We start from the raw sequence: 25,716 nt of genomic DNA on the forward strand, positions 1-25,716 counted from the left end.
AGCATTGCAGGAATCACACTGGTGTTATCAAAACCCACAGAACAGTGCTGAAAGTCATCCCGAATTGCAAAGAACAGGAAAACAAAGAATGGGAAGAAGCGACCCCTGAAACAACTTTAAGCATCAACTTTTCTCACAATTTTTTTAAATTAATAAATTGATGTTTTATACTAGCCTATATTGGTACAAACTCAAGACTGCTCAAATAATAATACACTCATTGCCAGTATCATAATTGTATGTGATACGATGGAAAGTCCCATAGATTTCAGCTAACAATGGCGCATTTTGAAATGTAATTGTAATATTTTGAACTGAAAATTACAAAAGTAGCACTGTCAACCAATAAGCCCCTCACAGATCCATACTGGAGCTGAAGAGAAACCTGGATTTAAAATGGAAGACTCCAATCAGTCAGAAATTTAATCACTACTCAAGTTCATTTGCATAACTTAACATTCAAATTAACTAACATTTATCACTGCTCTGTCCAATACAAGTCAAAAGCTACAAATTTTTTGAAACTTCTTGGCTGTCAAGTATCAACTTAATAAGCACATTAACAGAACACTGAAACCAAGAAATTAATTCTGAAATGACATAGTTATGCATAGTTTATATTTGGCTTATCTTTTTGTTTGTGTCCTTGAGCAAGGCACTTAACAACACATTGCTCTGCGACGTCACCGGTGCCAACCTGCATGGGTCCTCATGCCCTTCCCTTGGACAACATCGGTGGAGTGGAGAGGGGAAGGCCTGCCAGTCTCCCATACAACCCTGCCCAGGCCTGCGCCCTGGAAACTCCAGGCACAGATCCATGGTCTCTCGAGACCAACGGATGCCACCTTATCACATTGTACATCTCCTCTGGATTAAATAGAATGATTTGTAAAGGCAGTGCACACAATATTAATGCAAACAGAAATCATTGTTTTCCTAAACTAACTGAGGATTATTTTCTAGGCAATGATTATATTATCTAAAATGCATCAGTTACACATACATATGAAAGTAGTGGAATCATTCTCTCCAAAATTTAAGTTTATTTCAATGCTGAAGAGCCTCACACAAGTAAAGAATGCAACATGTCACTGATGGTGGGATCATCTAACTACTCACATAATGCTACATTATGATGGAGAAAATTTTAAGATAACATGCCAACCAGTATTTCACAGTTGTAACTAATAATTTTAAGATCAGGAAAGGTAAAAGCCCCCACATGAATTGGCTGCAAGAAAAGTATAAAATAACATAATGGGAACAGAGCTTGAGCGAATATAAAAAGGGAAATAAAATGCAAATGTTTATTCAGTTACAAACTTCAAATCAATTTTTTTAATACATTATTGCCTGCATCTCTCCCAATTTCAGCAATTCCTGGTTCTGCAGTGCACATACTCGCATTCTCCAAACAGCTGCAACCTGTCAAGAAATTTAAACTTTGCACTACAGATGTTGCCATCTCCAAGTTCAACTAAATGTAAACAACATATCAAAATGCAAGCTTCAAACAAAGCAATTAAACAGATGGAACCTAATACTCCAAATCTCAATAACAGATCTCGGTGAGAAGCAGGGCCATATTTCCATTGATTTGTTTGAATGAAGCAATGCTAAGTCCCAATTATTATCAATGTAGTTTAAAACTTTGTCATAAAATCCCAACTGGCTTGCCAATATAGTAGTTTTCATGATAATTTTTGCAGACACAAGCTCACATATTACCATGCACACAGTGACCACTTTATTCAATGCACCAGCTTGTTATGCAAAAATCTAATGCAGTAACTCCAGTAACTCCAATGCACAAAAGCATGCAGACACGGTCAAGGAATTCAGTAGCTGTTCAGACCAAACATCAGAATAGAGAAAGGTGACTTTAACCGTGGAGTGACAGTTGGTGCCAGATAGGGTGATCTGAGTATCTCAGAAATTGCTGATCTCCTAGGATTTTCACACACAATAGTCACTCTAGAGAATAGTGGGCAAAACAAAAAAAAAAAATCCGGTGAGCGGCAGTTCCATAGGTGAAAATATTTTGTTTATGAGAGGTCAGAGCAAAATGGCCAGACTGGTTCAAGCTGACAGGAAGGTGACAGTAACTCCAATAACCATTTGTTAAAATAGTGCTGTGCAGAAGAGAATCTCTGAATGCACAACACATCAAACCTTGACATGACAGGTTACAGCACCAAAAGACCATGAACGTGCACTCAGTGGCCACTTTATTCAGCACAGGAGATATCTAATAAAGAGGCCACACAATGTATGTAATGAATATCAAGCAGAGATTTGAACTTACACAGAATCCTAAGGCATTGTTCACAAGTAAATAATGCACATCTTTAGAAATTACAAGTCCTAAATGGACAGAGTGAAACAGCTCGATCCTCCTGACTTCAAACTTCAGCTAATTCCAAATCAGACCTTGCCTCTAAGGAAATTCAACGTTCCTAAAAGGGGAAGCCTGAATTAAATTGAAAATAATAAAATGGTATCATTAACTGGAAACATATCAGCAAATCTTTATTTTCTTTTTCAATCTTTTTATTAAATCAGCAAATCTTAATAACATCAGAGGAATGCAAAATATACAAATTGTCAGAGGGATGACAATGAAGTAAAACATAAGCGAGAGAACACTCAAGTAACATTAAAAGGAAGAGACTTCAAAAGGGCAAGTGATAGCAATAAATTTCAGAGCCACAAGAGAGAAATTAATTGTGGTTTAAATACCTGCACCCAAGAAAATCACTCTGGGTAATATCAAGCAAACTACAAAGAACTGCTGCACCGCAAGGAGCCTTATAGAGCTTGCGCAAAAAATCAAGAAGTTGAAAACTAGCTCGTGGCAGAAAAGCCATATTCTCTTGCATAGTCATTTCAATGGAGCTGTAAGGATGTGTACACTCTATACAATGGTTTTAACCACCCATTAAAGCATTAAACAGTAGGATTGAAGCTATTGTCTGAAGATATTGTTGTTGTCAGCAAACAACCATTTAATGTAAGACAACATCACACACTGCCAAGTTTATCTGATTATCCAAGTAGTAACCAAGCTGCTATCATTGAATCTTTCACATCAGGAAACTACCTTGGCGATTATAAACAGCTTAATTTCCAGTGTTCAGATAATCAAACCTACAGCAGCTGAAACCACTAGCCAAGTAGGTTTCTTTAAAACGTACAGAATTTCAAATCACATTAAGATTGCCAATACCAAGGCAACTTTGGGTGTTCCCACCAAACTCTCAGTGCACACTCCCTCCAGAGCAGGTAAGCACAGATTTATTCCATCAAACAAAGGAACAGCAAAGTGTAGTTTCACTGTAACTACACCAAGCACAAAGATAACACTTCTAGAAAAGAGTACATAACCTGAGCCAAAAGTGAAACGCAACATAGTTGAAAGTAATTGGTGGTGAAGAGGTGAAATTTATTAGTCTATATCAATGAATTGTCTTGTACTTATTGTATTTATTCAAACTCCAATCAAATGAGCAATAAATTTCCTTCAAGAAATCAATTTAAATAGGTAATCTTATCAAATTAGACGGAGTAAAGGACATTTGCTTAGAAATGGCACAGACCCCATCACTTTGGTTGTTTTCCAGCTCATCAAACTTCAGCTGTAATCAAGGCCTCACTGACATCTTCAGATTTGAGGTTAAACTGGGAAAGATGATCACAAACACTACTAGTTCCCCAGCTAGGATTGAGAAATCTTGGTACAGCAAAATAGCTTGATTCACTGGCAACAGCCCGGGACTCTGATATTTCTTATGTACAGTGTGTGGAGATCAGAACAATGTATGGAGACAAGAGTAGAGAATAATTGCTGCTGTGCTTAAGGTGGAGGCAGTTGAGAATTTGCAATTTAGCATTAATTGAGGAAAAGAGAAACAGCTGCACATGAAAACAAAGAAGCTACTTGTAGAGAACTAGTACAATGAGAAGATGGAATGATCCAGGAATATTATGTATTTGACTTGCTTGCTGACATTGTCGCGTTTTAGACTGAAGGTAGTTTTATCTGGTTAGGGACTGAAATAAGTGCACACAAATCACCTCCTCCACCACACCTGGATTTTGTTCAAGTAACATCATAGTGCTCCAAAATAAATTTTGTCCAGTCAATAACATCATCACATTCTGTGCAAGGTATGAACAAGTCACAAGAGCATGTCAATAGAGTATCAAGTTTCAAGGTTTGTGTACTTTGACACAGAAATGGTTGGAAATGCCACTTGCTTGGAGCTAAGCCAACTTTTATCACCAGCACTGAAAAGAAAGCACCAAATTCCCAAGTGAGTATTTTCAATAATTCAAGGGAAAATAATTTACAGAAGCAGGAGACTGGACATCTGGTAAATTAGGTTCTTGGGCAATCTCACTTGCAATACATTGACCATCATACCTTTTCCCCTTCCTCAAATCCTTAGGTTTCACTAATAGAAACATAGAAACTAGGTGCAGGAGTAGGCCATTCGGCCCTTCGAGCCTGCACCGCCATTCAGTATGATCATGGCTGATCATCCAACTCAGAACCCTGTACCTGCTTTCTCTCCATACCCCCAATCCCTTTAGCTACAAGGGCCATATCTAACTTCCTCTTAAATATAGCCAATGAACTGGCCTCAACTGTTTCCTGTGGCAGAGAATTCCACAGATTCACCACTCTCTGTGTGAAGAAGTTTTCGGTCCTAAAAGGCTTCCCCTTTATCCTTAAACTGTGGCCCCTCGTTCTGGACTTCCCCAACATCGGAAACAATCTTCCTGCATCTAGCCTGTCCAATCCCTTTAGAATTTTATACGTTTCAATAAGATCCCCCTTCAATCTTCTAAATTCCAGTGAGTATAAGCCTAGTCGATCCAGTCTTTCTTCATATGGAAGTCCTGCCATCCCAGGAATCAATCTGGTGAACCTTCTCTGTACTCCCTCTATGGCAAGAAAGTCTTTCCTCAGATTAGGGGACCAAAACTGCACACAATATTCTAGGTGCGGTTTCACCAAGGCCTTGTACAACTGCAGTAGAACCTCCCTGCTCCTGTACTCAAATCCTTTTGCTATGAATGCCAACATACCATTTGCCTTTTTCACCGCCTGCTGTACCTGCATGCCCACCTTCAATGACTGGTGTACAATGACACCCAGGTCCCATTGCATCTCCCCTTTTCCTAATCGGCCACCATTCAGATAATAATCTATTTTCCTGTTCTTGCAACCAAAGTGGATAACCTCACATTTATCCACATTAAATTGCATCTGCCATGAATTTGCCCACTCACCTAACCTATCCAAGTCACCCTCCATCCTCTTAGTATCCTCCTCACAGCTAACACCGCCGCACAGCTTCATGTCATCCGCAAATTTGGAGATGCTGCATTTAATTCCCTTGTCTAAATCATTAATATATATTGTGAACAACAGGGGTCCCAGCACTGAGCCTTGCGGTACCCCACTAGTCACTGCCTGCCATTCTGAAAAGGTCCCATTTACTCCCACTCTTTGCTTCCTGTCTGCCAACTAATCCTCTATCCACTTCAATACCATACCCCCAATACCGTGTGATTTAAGTTTGCACACTAATCTCCTGTGTGGGACCTTGTCAAAAGCCTTTTGAAAATCTAAATATACCACATCCACTGGCTCTCCCCTATCCACTCTACTAGTTACATCTTCAAAAAATTCTATAAGATTCGTCAGACATGATTTTCCTTTCACAAATCCATGCTGACTTTGTCCGATGATTTCACCTCTTTCCAAATGTGCTGTTATCACATCTTTGATAACCAACTCCAGCATTTTCCACACCACCGATGTCAGACTAACTGGTCTATAATTCCCTGGTTTCTCTCTCCCTCATTTTTTATGAAGTGGGGTTACATTAGCCACCCTCCAATCCTCAGGATCTAATCCAGAATCTAAGGAGTTTTGAAAAATTATCACTAATGCATCCACTATTTCTTGGGCTACTTCCTTAAGCACTCTGGGGTGCAGACCATCTGGCCCTGGGGATTTATCTGCCTTTAATCCCTTCAATTTACCTAACAGCACTTCCCTACTAATATGTATTTCCCTCAGTTCCTCCATCTCACTAGACCCTCGATCCCTTACTATTTCCGGAAGATTATTTATGTCCTCTTTAGTGAAGACAGAACCAAAGTAGTTATTCAATTGGTCTGCCATGTCTTTGTTCCCTATGATCAATTCACCTGTTTCTGACTGTAAGGAACCTACATTTGTCTTGACCAATCTTTTTCTTTTCACGTATCTATAAAAGCTTTTACAGTCAGTTTTTATGTTCCCTGCCAGCTTTCCCTCATAATTTTTTTCCCCTTTCCTAATTAAAGCCTTTGTCCTCCTCTGCTGGTCTCTGAATTTCACCCAGTCCTCAGGTGTGCCGCTTTTTTTTTTGCTAATTTATATGTTTCTTCTTTGGACTTGATACTATCCCTTATTTCCCTTGTCAGCCGCGGGTGCACTACCTTCCCTGGTTTATTCTTTTGCCAAACTGGGATGAACAATTGTTGTAATTCATCCATGTGATCTTTGAATGCTTGCCATTGCACATCCACCGTCAACCCTTTAAGTGTCATTTGCCAGTCTATCTTAGCTAACTCACGTCTCATACCTTCCAAGTTACCCTTCTTTAAGTTCAGAACCTTTGTTTCTGAATTAACTATGTCACTCTCCATCTTAATGAAGAATTCCCATATCATGGTCATTCTTACTCAAGGGGCCTCGCACGACAAGATTGCTAACTAACCCTTCCTCATTGCTCAATACCCAATCTAGGATGGCCTGCTCTCTAGTTGGTTCCTCGACATGTTGGTTCAGAAAACCATTCTGCACACATTCCAAGAAATCCTCGTCCTCAGCACCCTTACCAATTTGGCTCACCCAATCTATATGTAGATTGAAGTCACCCATTATAACTACTGTTCCTTTATTGCATGCATTTCTAATTTCCTGTTTAACGCCATCCCCAACCTCACTACTACTGTTAGGTGGCCTGTACACAACTCCCACCAGCGTTTTCTGCCCCTTAGTGTTATGCAGCTCTACCCATATCGATTCCACATCCTCCAGGCTAATGTCCTTCCTTTCTATTGCGGTAATCTCCTCTCTAACCAGCAATGCTACCCCACCTCCTTTTCTTTCCTGTCTGTCCCTCCTGAATATTGAATATCCCTGGATGTTGAGCTCCCACCCTTGGTCACCCTGGAGCTATGTCTCTGTGATCCCAACTATATCATATTCATTAATAACTATCTGCACATTCAATTCATCCACCTTGTTACGAATGCTCCTCGCATTGACACACAAAGCCTTCAGGCTTGTTTTTACAACACTCTTAGCCCTTATACAATTATGTTGAAAAGTGGCTCTTTTTGCTTTTTGCCCTGGATTTGCCTGTCTGCCACTTCTACCTTTCACCTTACTACTTTTTGCTTCTACCCTCATTTTACACCCCTCTGACTTTCTGCACTTGTTCCCATCCCCCTGCCACATTAGTTTAAAGCCTCCTGAACAGAAGTAGCAAATGCTCCCCCTAGGAATTGGTTCCAATGATGATTTCATTCTCTGCTCCAGATCATCTTTCCTTCAAGTTGCATTTTAGGGATCTAAACATTGACAGACTAGTGAACATAGAACATAGGAATCTACAGCATATTACAGGCCCTTCGTCCACAATGTTGTGCCTACCACATAACCCTCTATTTTTCTAAGCTTCATGTACCTAAGAGGCTCTTAAAAGACCCTATTGTATCTACTTCCACCACTGTCACTGGCAGTGCATTCTATGCACCCACCACTCTCTGTGTGAAAAACATACCCCTGACATCCCCTCGGTACCTACTTCCAAGCACCTTAAAATTATGCCCCCTCGTATTAGCCATTTCAGCCCTGGGAAAAAGTGTCTGGCTATCTACACAAATATGGCCTCTCATCATCTTATACAACTCTATCAGGTCACCTCTCATCCTCCATCGCTCCAAGGAGAAAAGACCAAGTTCACTCAACCGATTCTCATCCTTTCTTAATGTCAATATGCTCAACTTTCCGTCCACTGCAAGTCATCCCCACAATTGCCAAGGTCCTCTTCCTTGGTGAATACTGAAGCAAAATATTCATTAAGTACATCCCCTACCTCCTCCGACTCCATGCACGTTTCCACCGATTGGTCCTATTCTCACATGGTTCATGCTCTTCACATACTTGTAGAATGCCTTGGGGTTTCCTTAATCCTGCCTGCCAAGGCCTTCACATGGCCCCTTCTTGCTCTGCTAATTTTATTCTTAATCTCCTTCCTGGTGTTACGAGCCTGCAGTCTCGCACTGTGGACTATCACTTTAAGAGCGCCTAAGTGAGGCGGGACTATGACGTCAGTCACAGGCTGCAGCAGTCTGTGCAAATTAAAATACAGAGGGAGGGAGAGAACAGTTACTCTCGCAGTCTTCACAAGACTTGGAACTACGAACTGCTGGGGCAACTTTGCTCCAAGTGTGTGACAGTCACTTCGTATAATCCACAGGAATGGATTGTGGGGATATCTTGTAGGACCACTTGTGTTGCCCTTGCCTGGGTATGTTGTGTGGTAACCATGGAAGACAATATGGCTGTGACAGGTCACTTTCAGTGATAATTCATATGTGAATTTGGAACAACACTACAGACAAAATCTCAAGACTATAAGCCGTGTTCCACCCTCCCCATATAAATATATGTATTTACACATTTATACACATAACACTGTTAACTTTTGTTTATCTTGGTTAAGTTACCACATTATAAGTAGATACTAATAAGGATAGTGGTTTTAACATTAAAACCGGACTCAGTGTGAAATCGCTTGCTGCTGATTTGTTTCTAAAACATTACATTTCGTAAAACCGACAACCCTGTAATTTCCTAGAACTCTATCAGGACCTAGTTTCTTGAACCTTTCATAAGCTTTTCTCTTCATCTTAACTAGATTTTCCATATCTTTTGTACATCATGTTTCTTTTACCCCACCATCCTTTCCCTGCCTTAATGGAACATACCCATGCAGAATGCCATGCTAATGTTCCCTGAGCAGTTCCGAGAACATCTGCTCCCAATTTATTCTCCCAAGTTCCAACCTAATAGCATCATATTCAAGATTCAAAAACTTTATTGTCATTCTAACCGTACATCAGCTCTGCAGGGCAGAATGAGACAGCGTTTCCCAGGAGCAGTGCAATCATAGCACAACAAATGCAACACTAAATAATAAACATAACAATAAATAGTAAAACACAACTGCCACATGTCAGCTAAAAATAAGTTATAAGTGTCCAGTGCAAGTTAAAAGTGCCCAAAGCAGAGTGAGGTAGAGCAGCTATTTAGCAGCCTGACTGCCTGTGGGAGGAAGCTGTTCAGTAGCATTGTGGTTTTAGTTTTGATGCTCCTGTAATGATACCTGATGGCAGAAGAATAAACAGTTTATGGAGAGGGTGTAAGGGGTCTTTAATGATGTACTGTGTCTTCTGGAGGCATCGACTCCAATTAAAAGTTTTCCCAAATTATCTGTTCCTATCCCTCTCCTGTACTATGGTAAAGAAGATAGAATTGTGATCACTACCTCCAAAATGCTCACCCACTGAGAGATCTAACATCTGACCAGGTTCATTTCCCAATACAGTACCATATCAAGTACAGTCTCTCCTCTAGTTGGCTTATCTACATATTGTGTCAGGGAACCTTCCTGAATACACCTAACAAACTCCACCCTATCTAAACCCCTTGCTCTAAGGAGATGCCAATCAATATTAGGAAAGTTAAAATCTCCTATTAAATTGACTTGTGCAATTAAAATGTGCAATTTATAACAAATTGTATGTACAACAGGACAGACAATATAGCATAGCAATACAATTGTATTAGCATGAATTAACCAGTCTGATGGGCTGGTGGAAGAAGCTGTCCCGGAGCCTTTTGGTCCGGGCTTAATGCTGTGGTACTGTTTCCCGGATGGTAGTAGCTGGAACAGTTTGTGGTTGGGTTGCATTGGGTTTCCAATGATCCTTCGGGCTCTTTGCTCTGTAAAACCTGTCTCTGTAAATGTCCTAAATAGTGGGAAGTTCACATCTACAGATGATGTCCACACCACTCACTGCAGAGTCCTGCAATTGAGGGAAGAAGTACAGCTCCCATACCATGCAGTGATGCAGCCAGTTAGGATGCTCTCAAGTGTGCCTCTGTAGAAAGTGCCCCACCACAAAAACCCCATTATTGCTCTGTTCCAGAATCTGCCTCCCTATCTGTTCCTCAATGTCCCTGTTACTATTGGGGGGGGGGGGGTCTATACCCCAAAGAGTTGTTGCTCACTTCTTGTTTCTGACTTCCACCCACACTGACTCAGTAGATAATCTCTCCATGACTTCCTCCTTTTCTGCAGCCATGACACTATCCCTGATTAGCAATACCATACCCCCACCTCTTTTGCCTCCCTCCCTGTCCTTTTTGAAACATCCAAAGCCTGGCACTCTCAGCAGCCATTCCTGGCCCTGAAACATCCAAGTCTCTAATGGGCACAACATCATAGTTCCACACATTGATCCACGCTCTAAGCTCATCTGCCTTGTTAATGATGCTCCTTGCATTAAAATAGACACATCTCAAACCATCAGGCTGAGTGCATCTTTCTTCTATCATCTGCCTATCCTTCCTCACAAACTCCCTACAAGCTGTTCTACTTGTGCATCCCCTGCCTCTTCACTTCTGTTCCACCCTCCTGCAAATCTAGTTTAAACCCTCCCCAGCAGCATTAACAAACTGCCCTGCCAGGATATTGGTCCCCCTCGGATTCAAGTGCAAACCATCCTTTTTGTACTGGTCACACTGACCCTAGGAGAGGTCCCCATGAACCAGAAATCTGAATCCCTGCCTCCTGCTCCTATCCTTCAGCCACGCATTTATCTGCCACTCTCTTATCTGCGAAAAGACAGAAAAGGACCTCCTCTCTTTTTCTACCAAAGCCATTGGTAGCAATATGCACCATGACCTCTGGCTGCTCACCACCCCATTTCAGGATACTGTGGACATGTTCAGAAACATCACAAATCCTCGCACCTGGGAGGCAAACTACCATCTGTGTTTCCTTTTCATGCCTGCAGAATCACCTACCTGTCCCCCTAATATTTACTGCCCATCACTAACTACCCTTAAAAGGGGCCAACCACCACCTTAACATGGTAATCATTCAGGTGAAAGTGTTTTTTCAAAGTTGTTAAGAGGGATTTGGAGGATTTAGGCCAGAAAAGAATAATGGCTCCTTTCCACACAACAATGGAGCTAACACGAAGCGGAACCTGCTCCTGTTGTCTCTCTTGGTGGTGGAAAGTTTAAGATCTGTGGTTGCTTGCTGAGTAACAGCAATGCACTGAAGACACTGTGCTGATGGTGAAGAGAAATGAGTGCTTAGAGTGGTTGATATGACAATGTGGGTTGAATTATCGTAACCTGAGCCTTGTGCTCATCCAAGCAAGTGGAAAGTATTCTATCATATGTTGACTTGTTCCTTCCAGACAGTGAAGAGGCCTGGAAGTGTCAGCTGGTAAGACACATGATAATGGATACCCAAGCTCTGACCTGCTCTTTTAGCCATGGAATTAATGTAGCTTATCAAGTTGAGTTTGTGGTCAATCTTAACTCCAGGATATTGATGTTGTGAGCCGTGGTTATTTATCAAAATTTCAAAATAAATTTATTATCAAAGTTCATATATGTCATCATATACAACCTTGTGATTCAGTTTCTTGTGGGCATACTCAACAAATCCATAACAGAATCAGAATCAGGTTTATTATCACCGGCATGTGACGTGAAATTAGTTAACTTAGCAGCAGCAGTTCAAATGCAATACATAATCCAGCAGAGAGAGAAAAATAACAATAATAAAATAAAGCATAATAATAAGTAAATCAATTACATATATTATGAATAGATTTTTAAAATGTGCAAAAACAGAAATACTGTATATTTTTTTTAAAGTGAGGTAGCGTCCAAAGCTTCAATGTCCATTTAGGAATCAGATAACCGAGGGGAAGAAGCTGTTCCTGAATCACTGAGTGTGTGCCTTCAGGGTTCTGTACCTCCTACCTGATGGTAACAGTGAGAAAAGGACATGCCCTGGGTGCTGGAGGTCCTTAATAATGGACGCTGCCTTTGAGACACTGCTCCCTAAAGATGTCCTGGGTACTTTGTAGGCTGGTGCCCAAGATGGAGCCGACGAGATTTACAACCCTCTGCAGCTCCTTTTGGTCCTGTTCAGTAGACCCTCCATTCCAGATGGTGATGCAGCCTGTCAGAACGCTCTCTATGGTACAACTATAGAAGTTTGTGAGTGTGCTTGTTGACATGTCAAATGTTTTCAAACTCCTAATGAAGTATAGCCGCTGTCTTGCCTTATTTATGACTACATCGATATGCTGGGACCAGGTTAGATCCTCAGAGATCTTGACACCCAGGAACTTGAAACTGCTCATTTTCTCCACTTCTGATCCCTGCATGAGGATTGGCACGTGCTCCTTCGCCTTACACTTCCTTAAGTCCACAATCAGCAATTTTGTCTTACTGATATTGAGTGCCAGGTTGTTGCTGCAGCACCATTCCACTAGTTGGCATATTTTGCTCCTGTATGCCCTCTCAACATCACCTGAGATTCTACCAACAATGGTTGTATCATCAGCAAATTTGTAGATGGAATTTGAGCTATGTCTAGCCACATGGTCATGTGCATATAGAGAGTAGACCAGTGGGCTACGGTGCACCTCAGGGTGCACCCGTGTTGATCATCAGAGAGGAACATATGTTATCACCAATCCACACAGATTGTGGTCTTCTGGATGGGAAGCTGAGAATCCAATTGCAGAGGGAGGTACAGAAGCCCAGGTTCTACAACTTCTCAATCAGGATTGTGGGAATGATGGCATCAAATGCTGAGCTATAGTTGATAAACAGCATCCTAACATGGGTACTTGTGTTGTCTAGATGGTCTAAAGCTGTGTGCAGAGCCATTGACTTTGCATATGCCGTTGACCTATTATGGCGATAGGCAAATTGCAATGGCTCCAGGTCCTTGCTGAGGCAGGAATTCAGTCTAGTCATAACCAACCTCTCAAAGCATTTCATCACTGTCGATGTGAGTGCTACCAGGCAATGGTCATTAAGGCAGCTCACATTATTCTTCTTCGGCACTGATATAATAGTTGCCATAATGTTAAAAACCATAATAAAATCAATTAAAGACCACATCAACTTGGGCATTCAACTAATGTGCAAAAGACAACCACTGTGCAAATATAAAAAGAAAGAATAACACCTGAATAACATTGACCATCACAATTTATCTTTTACCCTTCCCCAAATCCATTGGTTTCACTAATTTGATTTCAATCCCTGTACCTTCTTCCTGATGGCAACAGCAAAAAGAAAGCATGACCTGGGTGGTGGGGGTCCAGATAATGGATGCTGCTTTCCTGCAACAACGCTTTGTGTTGCTGTGTTCAGTGGTGGGGAGGGCTTTACCTGTGATGGACTGGGCCATGTCCACGACATTTTGGAGGATTTTCTGTTCATGGGCATTGGTGTTTCCGTACCAGGCTATGATGCAGCCAGTTAATATACTTCCCAATATAGCTACAGAAGTTTGTCCAAGTTTTATATGTCATGCCATATCTTCACAATCTCCGAAGCAAGTAGAGATGGTGCTGTGCTTTCTTCATGATTGCAACTACATGCTGGGTCCAGGACACGTCCTCTGAAATAATAACACCAAGGAATTTAAAGTTGCTGACCTTCTCCACTTCTGATCCTCTGATGAAGACTGGCAAATGGACCTCTGATTTACTGTTCCTGAAGTCAAGAATCAGCTCCTTGGACTTGCTGTCATTGAGAAAGAGGTTATTGTTATGGCACTGCTCCGCTAGATTTTCAATCTCCCTCCTGTATGCTGACTCTTCACCACCTTTGATTCGGCCAACTGGCGATGATCATTGCCCAATATTCGTGAACTGCAAAAGTTAGTTGTCACTTTTTAGTCCTTGCTCGAATACAGCATTCTGTGATCAGGACATACTTGGGCTATTTTTCTGCACTGTTAGATAAAACCATTTGACAAAGGAGCTGAATTAGGCCATTCAACCTATCAACCCTCCATTTAATTATGACTAATTTATATTCTCCCTCAATCCCATTCTCCTGCCATCTCTGAACAACAGATGACACTGTTGTAACTGTACTGGAAATGATTGGCTATACAATTGGTATGGCGAATTTACTTACTTGCAGGCATATTTGCCATTCATTGTACAAAATTCCTTTCTACAATGCTGTGCATTCCATGGATAATTGTAGATCTACACACAGCTCCTAGAAAACAATTTCTGTCCTAAACTACTTCTCTGTTTTACCCCAACTGATCCTAGTTATTGATTTTCTAAATCAAATTCTTTTCTCACTTTTGTTAATGTCAGGACTATCTCAACTTCTTTTCTACTTTGCAGATCATTTACAGAAGTATTCTGGAGTACTTAATTCCCAGTGTTGGTCACTCTGCAACAAAGCATCAGAAATATCTGTTTAAATGTGGTGTAATTGAACTGATCATTCAGAAGTGCCAGATAGATGATCCATTTCAGTTCCCTCCTGTGATATTCATCAAAGAAGTCAAGCTCCAGCTAATTCAATTCATTGGCAAGAGGTTTTTTTTTAAAAGACCTGCAGATGTTGGAGTCTGAAATATAAAAAACACAATCTCAGCACCTTGGAGGCCAAGAAGCATCTTTTTTATGAGAAACAGTGGGTCCTTGGAAACGGTGAAGACTGCTGTAAATTTCTTACTGGGGTGGTTCACTAATATTGAAAATGTGTCCCAATTGTACTGAGTGCATCAGACATTTGTTTACTGATGTTCCGCACAGGTCCATCCTATTCACAATTTTATTACCTTGGATTATTACACAGAAGTTTTGAAATTACTGAAGCAGAGGCATCTCACACAGTGTAAGAGAATTGATTTCTGCACAGCCTAGTGGAAATGGCATCTGCCAGAAATTCTCAACCCTCTCTTTGCAACCTACCCTCTGTTCATTTTCCTAATCATGTTGCATCAGTTTCCAAAGTGCCAGTCCTTGTCACAAGTCAAATTACACACTGACCAACATCAGGATCTTACCACTTCACACATTTCTTAGCAGCACATGCTCACCAATTCCTTCATGTTGCAGTATCCAGAATGCCTTCTCCACCAATGGGCTTGAATCAGGCATAGTTTCAAAACCAAAATGCCACCCAAACCAGCAAAAGTAACTTTGCAGCAGATCTTAATTTTACACCCATTGCTTTTCACATTCACCTTTTCAAATAGAAAGAGCAGCTGCACTGATGGAGGAAAGGTTAATTAGAAGGATCATCAGATACATTGGTATTAAGAGAAATTCTGAAAATGCTCAATGCAAAGCTCCTGAAAGAATTACAGTACCAAAACATTCAGAGTTGTTTATTACACAAGGGATAACCTACTTATGTAATTGCATGAAACATACATCCCTGAGGAAAAAAAGCTGACAAGAACCGACCACAAGGATGAGATTCATGATAATACACCATATAAATCAATGAAAATTAACTTAATTTTACATTGTTATAGTTTGCATACTCAGGGAGATACTAAAATTTATTAAATTCAATTACTCCATGATCATACAAGTTGACAAGTAATATCAAATTATTCCAGAAAATTTAGAATTCCACCAATATAATAAAAAAGTCACTCTGAAAACAATATACATGCAGAACACTTTAAGTATTTCAAATCCTCCTCACCCAATTTGCAAATTTGACCATGGTTCAGTAGCAAGACTGTTAGATGAATTAATTCTTTGTTCTTTTCAGCCTTCACAATATCAAAATATGGCCTGGATCATTAGCATTTCAATCATCTTTGTTTCAGAGCATTTTATTTGTAAGCATTGTTGAAATATGCCTTTTAACGCCAAGCACCTCAAACAACTTTTCTAAACTCCATCACTCAAAGGAATTGTCCAAAACACTAAATGTTAACAGTCCAACTTTTCATAACTCTAAATAGACTTTAATGAAGTGCTTTAAAATATAAAACTTCACTTATGAAATCGCATTTACCTGCTCACTGTAAACCATAATCTACCCAATTCTACATCAGGCAGAGTTCGGCAGCAAACACATTTCCTTTATTTTCGGGATCCTGCATACAGATAATAATACAACAAACTTTTTATAAGCAATATATTGCCTCAAACCAAAAGCTTGCCCAACAATCTTGCTTAGCTCCCTTGGGCTTCACTTCCTTCTGTTCAAGTTAACAATTCCAGTACTAGTAGTATCCAGAGAACTGTAAAAGGCAGACACTTCCAGAAACTGTGTATTTCAAAAAGAATGGCAAATTTCTGCTGAAATCAGCAACAGATGAAAGACAACATTACAACAGTAGATAAGAAGGACAAAGCTTTTTTTATGGTTATGTGGGTTATTTGAAGACCAGTAAAAGAGCAATCATTTGTAATAACTGGTCTATACTAGCGTATGGTACACCAACACATAAGAAATGGATTAGACGCAGAAAATAAAATGTAGTTCCCAGTACTGCCCTGTCACCTGCTCGCTTAGATACCTAAAACACTCCGCATTATTCTGCATTGTCCAATGGACCAACATTAGGTCTCTGGTGAATCAAATCGAAAACCAATCTGAATATATTAATTAGTTCCTTCGGTTGTACTAGTCCTGTAACAAGTCTCTTTGGGAATAGAGATTAGGGGAAAAATGTTTATATCATCCTAGTGAGGAGTAAAAGTGTTATAGCAATAACTTTGAAAGGAATATCACCAAAGTTAATCTTTTGAATAATCTTTTGTGACGATATTGGGCTTGCTGTATATAAAATTCTGAACTTGAAGATTGTAAGCCCTATCCGATACAGACAACTACAGGTACTCTCAACTAAAGAGAAATTATACTGCAGCTGCCTACTCTTCATGGGATAGATCAATAGTTCACTTCCCTGCTTATCCTCCAGATCAGGTATAGTTGCCTATATCCACTATTTGCATGGTGAGTCATCCCCTTCACTACCAAGGAGGAGATGCTTCCAGATAGCAGAGTAGTTTAAAAACAGTGCATTTATTTTAACGATACGTGTTTAAATTAAGATAAAATTCTTAAAACACATTTAAAACTCACATAAGATTTTTCTCTAATAAAAGATTTCCAAATTATAAACAATTTCCAACACAAAGGATTTCCAAAACACAGTTGTAATTCCTGTACCCTGAAAAAGATATTCCAAGGTGTTACAAGTGATCAAGTCATCTGTCATAGAAATCAAAGGTAGAAGAAAAGCTAGTAACACACACAAAATGCTGGAGGTACTCAGCGGGTCAATCAGCATTCATGGAAATGAATAAAAACTCTACATTTCAGGCCAAGATCTTTCTTCATATTCTAGTCACCCTGTCTTTCTGTCATTCTTCTTGCCATTCTGTGACTATTCCTACAAACGTGACTGCTCCCTAACATTTATTCTGCTTTATTTCCTGCTACTTCATAACTTCATACAGATAGTGTTAATGCTTCTAAGGACAGAGATCCCAGACACCCAAAGTTAATGCTGTGATGGCTGACTGTCTGAGATCATAAACCTCCCACCAATTAACAGATCAGCTATTTTCAAAGCAAAGAGCTTAAAAACGGCAGGAAGTTTTTTTTCCATTGATTGGACAGTGACAGTCATTGGACAGAGTCATTGACAGTGTTTTGTTCTGGGTGTCAGATTTGGAATTTCGGGGAGACTACAAGCCTCTCCAACAGCTACATTTGCGCCAGGTGCACTGAAGTGCAGCTCCTTACAGACCCTATTAAGGAACTGGAGCTGCAGTAGGTTTGTTAAAGAAAGAGAGGAGGTAGTCACCCCAAGGCTACAGGAGACAGATAAATGGGTACCTGTCTGGAGAAGGGAGGGAGAATGTCAGATAGTGAAGAGCTTCCCTGTGGCTGTCCTCTCAATAATAAGTACTCAATTTTGAGTACTGTTGGTGGCGGTGGGAGGGCAGGGGGTGTTGGGAGACCTACCTGGGAGAAGCAACAGCAGCCGTGCCTCTGGCTGTGAGTCTGGCCCTGTGGCTAAAGAACAGTAAGGAACTGAAGAGGATGGCATCGGTAATAGGGGGACACTATAGTTAGGTGGACAGATAGGCGATTCTGTGGACACTAAAAAGAAACACGGATGGTTATTTGCCTCCCAGTTGCCAGGGTCTGCAATGTTTCTGAACGCGTCCACAAAATCCTGGGGGGGGGGGGGGGGGAGGATGAGTTGCCAATAGTCATGGTACATATTGGTACAAATGACACATGTGGAAAAAGGGAGGAGATCCTGAAAACAGAACATGGGGAGTTAGGAAGGAAGCTGAGAAACAGGATCTCAAGGATAGTAATCTTGAGACTGGGGCCTCTCTCATGCGACAGTGAAGATAGGAATAGAATGAGGTACCACATGAATGCATGACTGAAGAGTAGGAACAGGGGTCAAGGATCAGTAATTCAGATTTCTGGATCATTGAGACCTCTTCTGGGGCCGGTGTGATCTGCAGAAAAAAGGAACAGGTTGCACTTGAATCCAAGGGGGCCAATATTCTTGTGGGCATGTTTACTAGAACTTTTGGGAGTGGCTTAAGCTAATATGGCAGGAAGATGAGAACCAGTATGATAAAGCTGAGGATGAGCCAGCAGGTTTAGAAGTAGATGATGGGTGTGAAATAAATGTAAAGAAGGACAAGCCAATGACTGGGTGCAAATGCAGACAGAGCAACAAGATAAATTGTACCACAGAGGCAAAATTCAAAAGGGCGAAGAATGCAGGTCTGTATAGGGCGAGGAAGAGGGGGCAGGTGAGGGGGGCGAGAGGGAGTGGGGAGGGTCAAAAGGGAGAATCTGCCTGTTTCTGACGATGTTGAGAAATTTTATCAAGGAGAGGATAATGAAAATACATAGAAAAGTACAAAGCAGTAGAAGAAACAGGAGGAAAAAATACAGTGCAGCTGCAAAATGTTCATAATCAACTTCCAAGCAGTGTAACATTCAATAATTCTTTTCTGCTGCAAATGCCAATTTTGTTCAAGCACCATTAATTTATAATTGCTTACAAAGGTGTATGAAAAAATCATTATTCATTGGTGGCCCCCATTCATAAAATAACTTCTTAAAAAAATCAATGAACGAGCTATCAACACGAAGAAAATTTTCTAGTTATGTCGCTGACTTAGAGAAAAGTACATCACAGAAACAGGCCCTTCAGCCCATCTAGTTCATGCTGCACCTTTTAAACAGCATAATCCCATCAACCTACACTGGGACCACAGTATTCCATACCTCTACCAACTATGTCCCTATCCAAACTTCTCTTACACATTGAAATGAAGCTTGCATGCACCACTTGCGGTGACAGCTTGTTCCACACTCCCACAGCAGTCTAAGTGAAGATTCCACTCATGTTCCCTTTAGTTGTAGTCCCACCCAACCTCAGTTGAAAAAGCCTGCTCGCATTAACCCTATCTATACCCCTTATAATTTTGTATCCCTCTATAAAATATCCCCTCAACCTTCTACATCCTAAGGAATAAAGTCCAAACCCAGTCAATCTTTCCATATAACTCAGGACTTCCAGTCCTAGCAACATACTTGTAAATTTTTTCTATATTCTGTCATTCTTAATTACACCTTTTTGTAGGTAGGTGACTGAAGCTACACAAAATACTCTAAATAAGGCCTCACCATTGCCTTATACAACTTCAACATTACGTACTTTGATCAATAAAGACCAATGTGCCAAAAGCTTTCTTTATGACCCTAGCTACCTGTGACGCCATTTTCAATGAATTATGGAGCTGTATTCCCAGATCCCTTTGTTCTACTGCACTCCTCAGTGTCCTACCATTCACCATGTGGTTGGTCGCACCAAAGTGCAACATCTCACACTTGTCTGCATTAAATTCCATCTGCCATTTTTCAAGCTGGTCCAGATTTCACTGCAAACCATGATAGTCTTCCTCGCTGTCAACTGCACTCCCAATCTTGGGGTCATCCACAAATTTCCTGATCCAGTTAACCACATTATCATCCAGATCATTGATATAGATGATGAACAACAATGGATCCAGCACCAATCCCTACCACACTCCATTAGACATAGGTGTCCAGTCAAAGGGGCAACCCTCTACTACCACATTTTGGCTTCTCCCACACAGCCAATGCCTAACCTAATTTAATACCGCATCTTGAATGCCGAGCAACTGAACCTTCTTGACCAATCTCTCATGCAGGACCTTGTCAAATGCCTTGCCTTCATCAACTAGCCTCGTAACTTCCTTGAAAAACACTGTTTGGTTAGACACAACCTATCATGCATGAAGCTATGTTCACTATCCTTTATCAGACCATGTCTAAACAAATGCTCATATTACCTGTCCCTTAGAATACCTTTCAATAACTTTCCCACCACTAATGTCAGGCTAACCGGCCTATAATTTCCTTGTTTATTTCTACAGTCTTTCTTAAACAGCAGAACAACATTGGCTATCCTGCAATTCACCAGCACCTCACCTGTTGCCAAGGATGATTTAAATATTTCTGCTAGGACTCGGTCAATTTCAGCATTTGCCTCCCACAGGGTCCAAGGAAATACCTTTGTCAGGCCCTGGGGATTTATCCACCCTAATATGCCTCACAACAGCAAATGCCTCCCCCTCTGTAATCTGTTTAGAGACAATGAAGCTGATGTTGTTTTGCTTCACTTCTATTTACTCTATGCCCATCTCCTGAGTAAATACAGATGAAAAACAAAATGCATTTAAGATCTTCCCTATCTTTTTTGGCTCCACACATCGATAACCATTCTGATCTTCCAAAGAATCAATTTTGTAATTTGCAATCCTTTTGTTCTTAACACATCAGTAGAATCTGTTAGGATTCTCCATCACCTTGTCTCCTAAGGCAATTTTATGCCTTGTTTTAACCCTCTTGATTTCTTAAGAGTTCTTTTGCATTTCTTAAACTCCACGGGAGCCTTATTTTTTCCCTACTTGCCTATACCTGCTCCCCACCTCCTTTATTTTTTCCTTAACCGGCACCACAATATCTCTTGAAAACCAAGGTGCCCTACACCTGTAATCTTTATCTTTTATTCTGACAGGCCCACACAAGCTTTGTACTCTCGAAATTTCACTTTAAGGCAGGCCACTTAATCAAGTGCAACTTTGATAGGAAACAGCTAGTCCTCATCCCCACTTGCCAGATTTTTTTTGATACCATCAAACTTGATCTTTCTCCACTTTAGAAGCTCAACCCATGGACATGGCCCATCTTTCTGCATGCTTGCTTTGAAACTAATGGCATTGTGATCCACAGATGCAAAATGTTCCCCTACACAAACTTCTGTCACCTGCCCTGTCTCATTTCCTAATAGCTGATCCAGTACTCTCTTGCTGGGACTTCTAAGTACTGATTAAGAAAACTTCCCCAAACACATTTGACAAACTCTATCCTATCCAGTCCTTTTACAGTATGGGAGTCTATAAACAAACTACTATAACCTTATGTTTCTTACAACAATCCCTTTAACGTGGTCATACCTTTCTTATAAATCAGTTCTGCCCATAACACGTCACGAGACAATTTCTCCAGTCTGTTCCGACTGAGCACTGCTGTGACATTTTTCTTGACTAGTAATGCCATTCATCCTTTAATCCCTCCCACTCTGTCACATCTAAAACAGAACCCCAGGATTTTAATCTGCCAGTCCTGCCCCTCCTGCAGCCAAGTCTGATTAATGGCTCCAATATCACAATCCATGCATTGTGTTCAGCTGTCTTTCCTGCGATACTTCTTGCACTGAAATATAAGCAGCTCAGGACATTAGTCTCACCATCTTCAACCTTTTGATTCGTGAGTTTGTCTGAGGTCTTAACAACATGTCTCCACAACCTCTCCACTATGTGTTCCAGACACTCTTGTTCCCACCACCCTGTAACTCAAGCTTAAACCACAACACCCCCACCCCGTGCAGTACGAGCAAACCTTTCGCTCGGATATTAGCCCACATCTAGTTCAGGTGCAAATCGCAGAGGTCCCGGCTTCCCTGGAAGTGAGCCCAATGATCCAAAAATCTGACGCTCTCCCTCCTACATTAACTCCTTAGTCACATGTCAAACTGTATAATCTTCCTATTTCTGGCCTCACTAGCTGGTGTCATGGGTAGCAATCGAGCTCACAACACTAGAGGTCCTGCCTTTTAAGTTAGACCTAACTCCCTGAACTCACTTTACAGAACCTCATCGCTCCTCATTGGACTATAATCTCTGAATGTTCACCCTCCCACTTAAGAATGCTGAGGACACGATCTGAGATACCCCAGACCCTGGTGCCCAGGAGACAACATACCTTCTGGAAATCTCATTCTCAACCACAGAAACTCCTTTCTGTTCCCGTAACAAATTTCCTGCCACCTCTGCTCCGCCTTCTCTTCTGAGTCACTGAGTCACAGTTGATGCCAGAGACCTGACTGCTGTGACTTTACTGTTAGGTCATCACCCTCCCCCCTCCCAAAGTGATACCCGTTGTTGAGAGGGATGGCCACAGGGGTACTTCGCACAGGCTCCTTTCGCCGTCCGGACTGTTATCCATTCTCCTGCGTCCTGCACCTCTGGTATAACTACCCCTTCACTTGTGCTATCTATCACCCCCTCACCTCCTGAATGATCCAGAGTTCATCCAGTTCCAGCTGCAACTCTTTCATGCATTGTGTTAGAAGCTGCAACTGGATGTATTCCTTGCAGCTGAAGGTCTCCCTGCCTTTGCACTTCACTATCCTGCTTGGCACCTCAATCGTTCCTAACTGAGCAATTATAAAGAAGAAATACCAATAAACTGCGGGGGAGAAAAAAATCTCCAACTACAGTTTTTTTTGCCTTCTCTCACTGAAGCCTCTCCCTGGCGAAGCCTCAAACAGCCTAACCCTCAAAATCTCCACTCTAATTCTGACCACTCTGATGATGGCCACTCTGTTTGCCCTGCCTTACTTTAATTTGTTCTTGTAAATCAACCCCAAACACTGACTGGCTGCTGCTCAAAGCTCCAAACTGCTGCGTCTTTGCTTTTTCTATTGATTTAGCGAGGCTAAGTGAATTGCATTTTCTCATTTCTGATCTGTGATTGGGCCGTGTTCAAAAACAAAACACAGACGCTGAAAAGTAATGCAAGTGGTGAAGGTTAATGTGTTTTCAACATACCTCACTGGTACAGGACATAAATGCACAGGAAAATATAATTGTACTGTAATTAATTTAAGTATATAGAATAGCCTATAATACATCGATTTAAAGTTGTAAAATATAGTTATATTAAAAAACAATAACATGCTGTGGTGTCTTTGTGATGAGATTAGATACCATATAAATGGCATTTTATCATTTAATATCCAAAATTATTTGAACAAGGTTAAGTGGTCACAGAAAGGACTGTGACAATGGGCAAGATCAAAAGAAATTAGTTTTAATCAGTTCTTTGAGAGATGAGGAAAGAGTAGCTAGGCAGAAGAATCAATAAGGATCATTCCACAATACAAAGAAAATAGGGAACTTTTTAAAACAAACATTGACTATTACTGCATTACACACCACTGCAAACCATTTTCAACCCGAAGTATATAGATTTATAAATTACAATGAATACAAAACAACTTTATTCAGAATGGCAAAGAGCAAACGTTTATAATACAGATAACTTCTAATTTATGTACACAAGTAGAAACCATGTCTTTGGAACGTGATGTGCAAGCAAACTGTAAACAGGATCTTCAGAAACATATTCCCACTCCTCAGTACAGAGTAGTAGAAAGAACACAAATATCCATGTGTATTTTAAAATGTGTAACTCTAAAATGTGTTTTGTCAAATATGATTTTCTAGTAATAATGACTCATAGAACTGCACAGCACAGAGTCATGCCCTTCAGCCCGATACCCATGCTAACCAGGGTACCAATCCAAACTAAACTCAACTGCCTACAGGTATCCTTCCATTCATTCAAAAGACTATCTAAAACTTTTTAAACATTTGTGCTGTTTGCTTATTCCAGGCACCCTCCACTCCGAATGTAAAAAACTTGCTATAAAAATCTCCTATAAATGTTTTCCCTTTTACCTTAAAGCTATATCCTCTGGTGTTTGATATTTCCATTCTGCAAAAAGACACAAACTATCTACCCTGTGTATGACTGTCATAATTTTATATTCCTCAGTCAGGTCACCCCCTCACCCTCCAACACTTCAGTTCTATCTGAGCTCTCCTTATAGCTAATACTGTCCAATCCAGGAAACATTGATGAACCTCTCCTGCACCCACCAAATCCTCCACATCCTTCTTGTAATATGGCAACCAGAACCTCTCAACATCTAGATTCCAACTCTCAAACCCAAATGATTCTCATCTCCTAACCCTCAAATGCCCCATGATCCCGACCTCGGATCCAAACCTCAACCCTTGGCCTCTTCTCTAATCTCCGTCTCCGATGACAGACGCCAATCTTTAACCATTTATCTGATCGCCCATGGCCAGTGGTCCCAATCATCAGCTGCTTAACTAATCCCTACACCAAATATAGACCCAGTCCTCAATCACTTACCCTATATCATCCCAGCTCCAGGCCTGTTGTTTTAGCCAAATGTCTGATCTTAAGCCAAACTCTAGCCCACTCCCAATTCAATCTTTCAGTCAACCTCTGCCACCTCCTCCCACCCCCTCACCCAACTCCAATTCTATTTCTATTTCTTCGATACCCCCACCACCCCAGCCCCCAACAGCACTTCCTGCTTTAGTTCAACCACAGGCATCTAGTTTCAGTACCAAACTTCAACCTGCTTTACATTGTTAATGAAGTCTATTCTGGAAGACCAGCAATGAAATCAACAACAATCAAGCACAGTCATTTGTATGAACTATAATAAATATTCAGAGAACACAGCATTTTCAATTCTCCAAAGTACTGTAAAGAAATATGTCAGCCATTTCAAAAGATAAAATGTAATTCTCAACTCAAGAGCATTAGGCCAATTGATTCCATCTTTCAGATCTTGGATACAAATCAATTCAAAAGGCTGAAATAACAAGACATTCAATTTGATCAATAAGGAGACATTAATATTATGAATCGAACAAAGTAATTAGATGCAGAAGTAGATCTCTTCTAAATCTGTTTGCAAGACTCGTCCACATTCCTACTCATCATTAATAGCCTTTCATCCTCTTACTTAATAAAAAAAATCTGTCTACCACTACTTTTAAAATGTCTGCTCTATTCACTCTTAAAAGAAAATTCCAAGTACTCACAACTTGAGAGAATTTTTGCCTCATGCTAGCTTGAATGATAACCACTTTTTTTTAAAGTAATTTAAATTCTTTTGCAAAAGGAAATGTCATTTCAACATCCACTATGTTAGATCCCTTTCAATTACATATGTTTCAATCAAACTCATTGTAATTTTACTGCCCTTTGTGCTTTTCTCAAAATAACTGGACATAAAATGGAGGCACGAGTGTTCAGGAGATCCTACTTGAGAAGATATATTAGACTAAATTTTGACATCAACATTA

General features: G+C 40.6%; 1 protein-coding gene across 9 annotated transcripts in view; it reads right to left on the reverse strand.

Moving 5' to 3' along the window:
* The window catches only part of LOC132378867 (inactive N-acetylated-alpha-linked acidic dipeptidase-like protein 2), a 937,774-nt gene that overhangs the window by 813,277 nt on the left and 98,781 nt on the right, over nt 1-25,716 (reverse strand). The window contains exon 1 of one of the 9 annotated variants that reach the window (XM_059946188.1): nt 16,181-16,260. The exons of the other annotated variants lie outside the window; for them this stretch is intronic. The gene's annotated coding sequence lies outside the window, so the exon portion shown is untranslated. Of the gene's footprint in view, nt 1-16,180; nt 16,261-25,716 lie in introns of those variants that run through there. 9 annotated transcript variants of the gene reach the window in all.

Source organism: Hypanus sabinus, chromosome 2, assembly GCF_030144855.1.
Source record: "Hypanus sabinus isolate sHypSab1 chromosome 2, sHypSab1.hap1, whole genome shotgun sequence".
Lineage (NCBI taxonomy): Eukaryota > Metazoa > Chordata > Chondrichthyes > Myliobatiformes > Dasyatidae > Hypanus > Hypanus sabinus.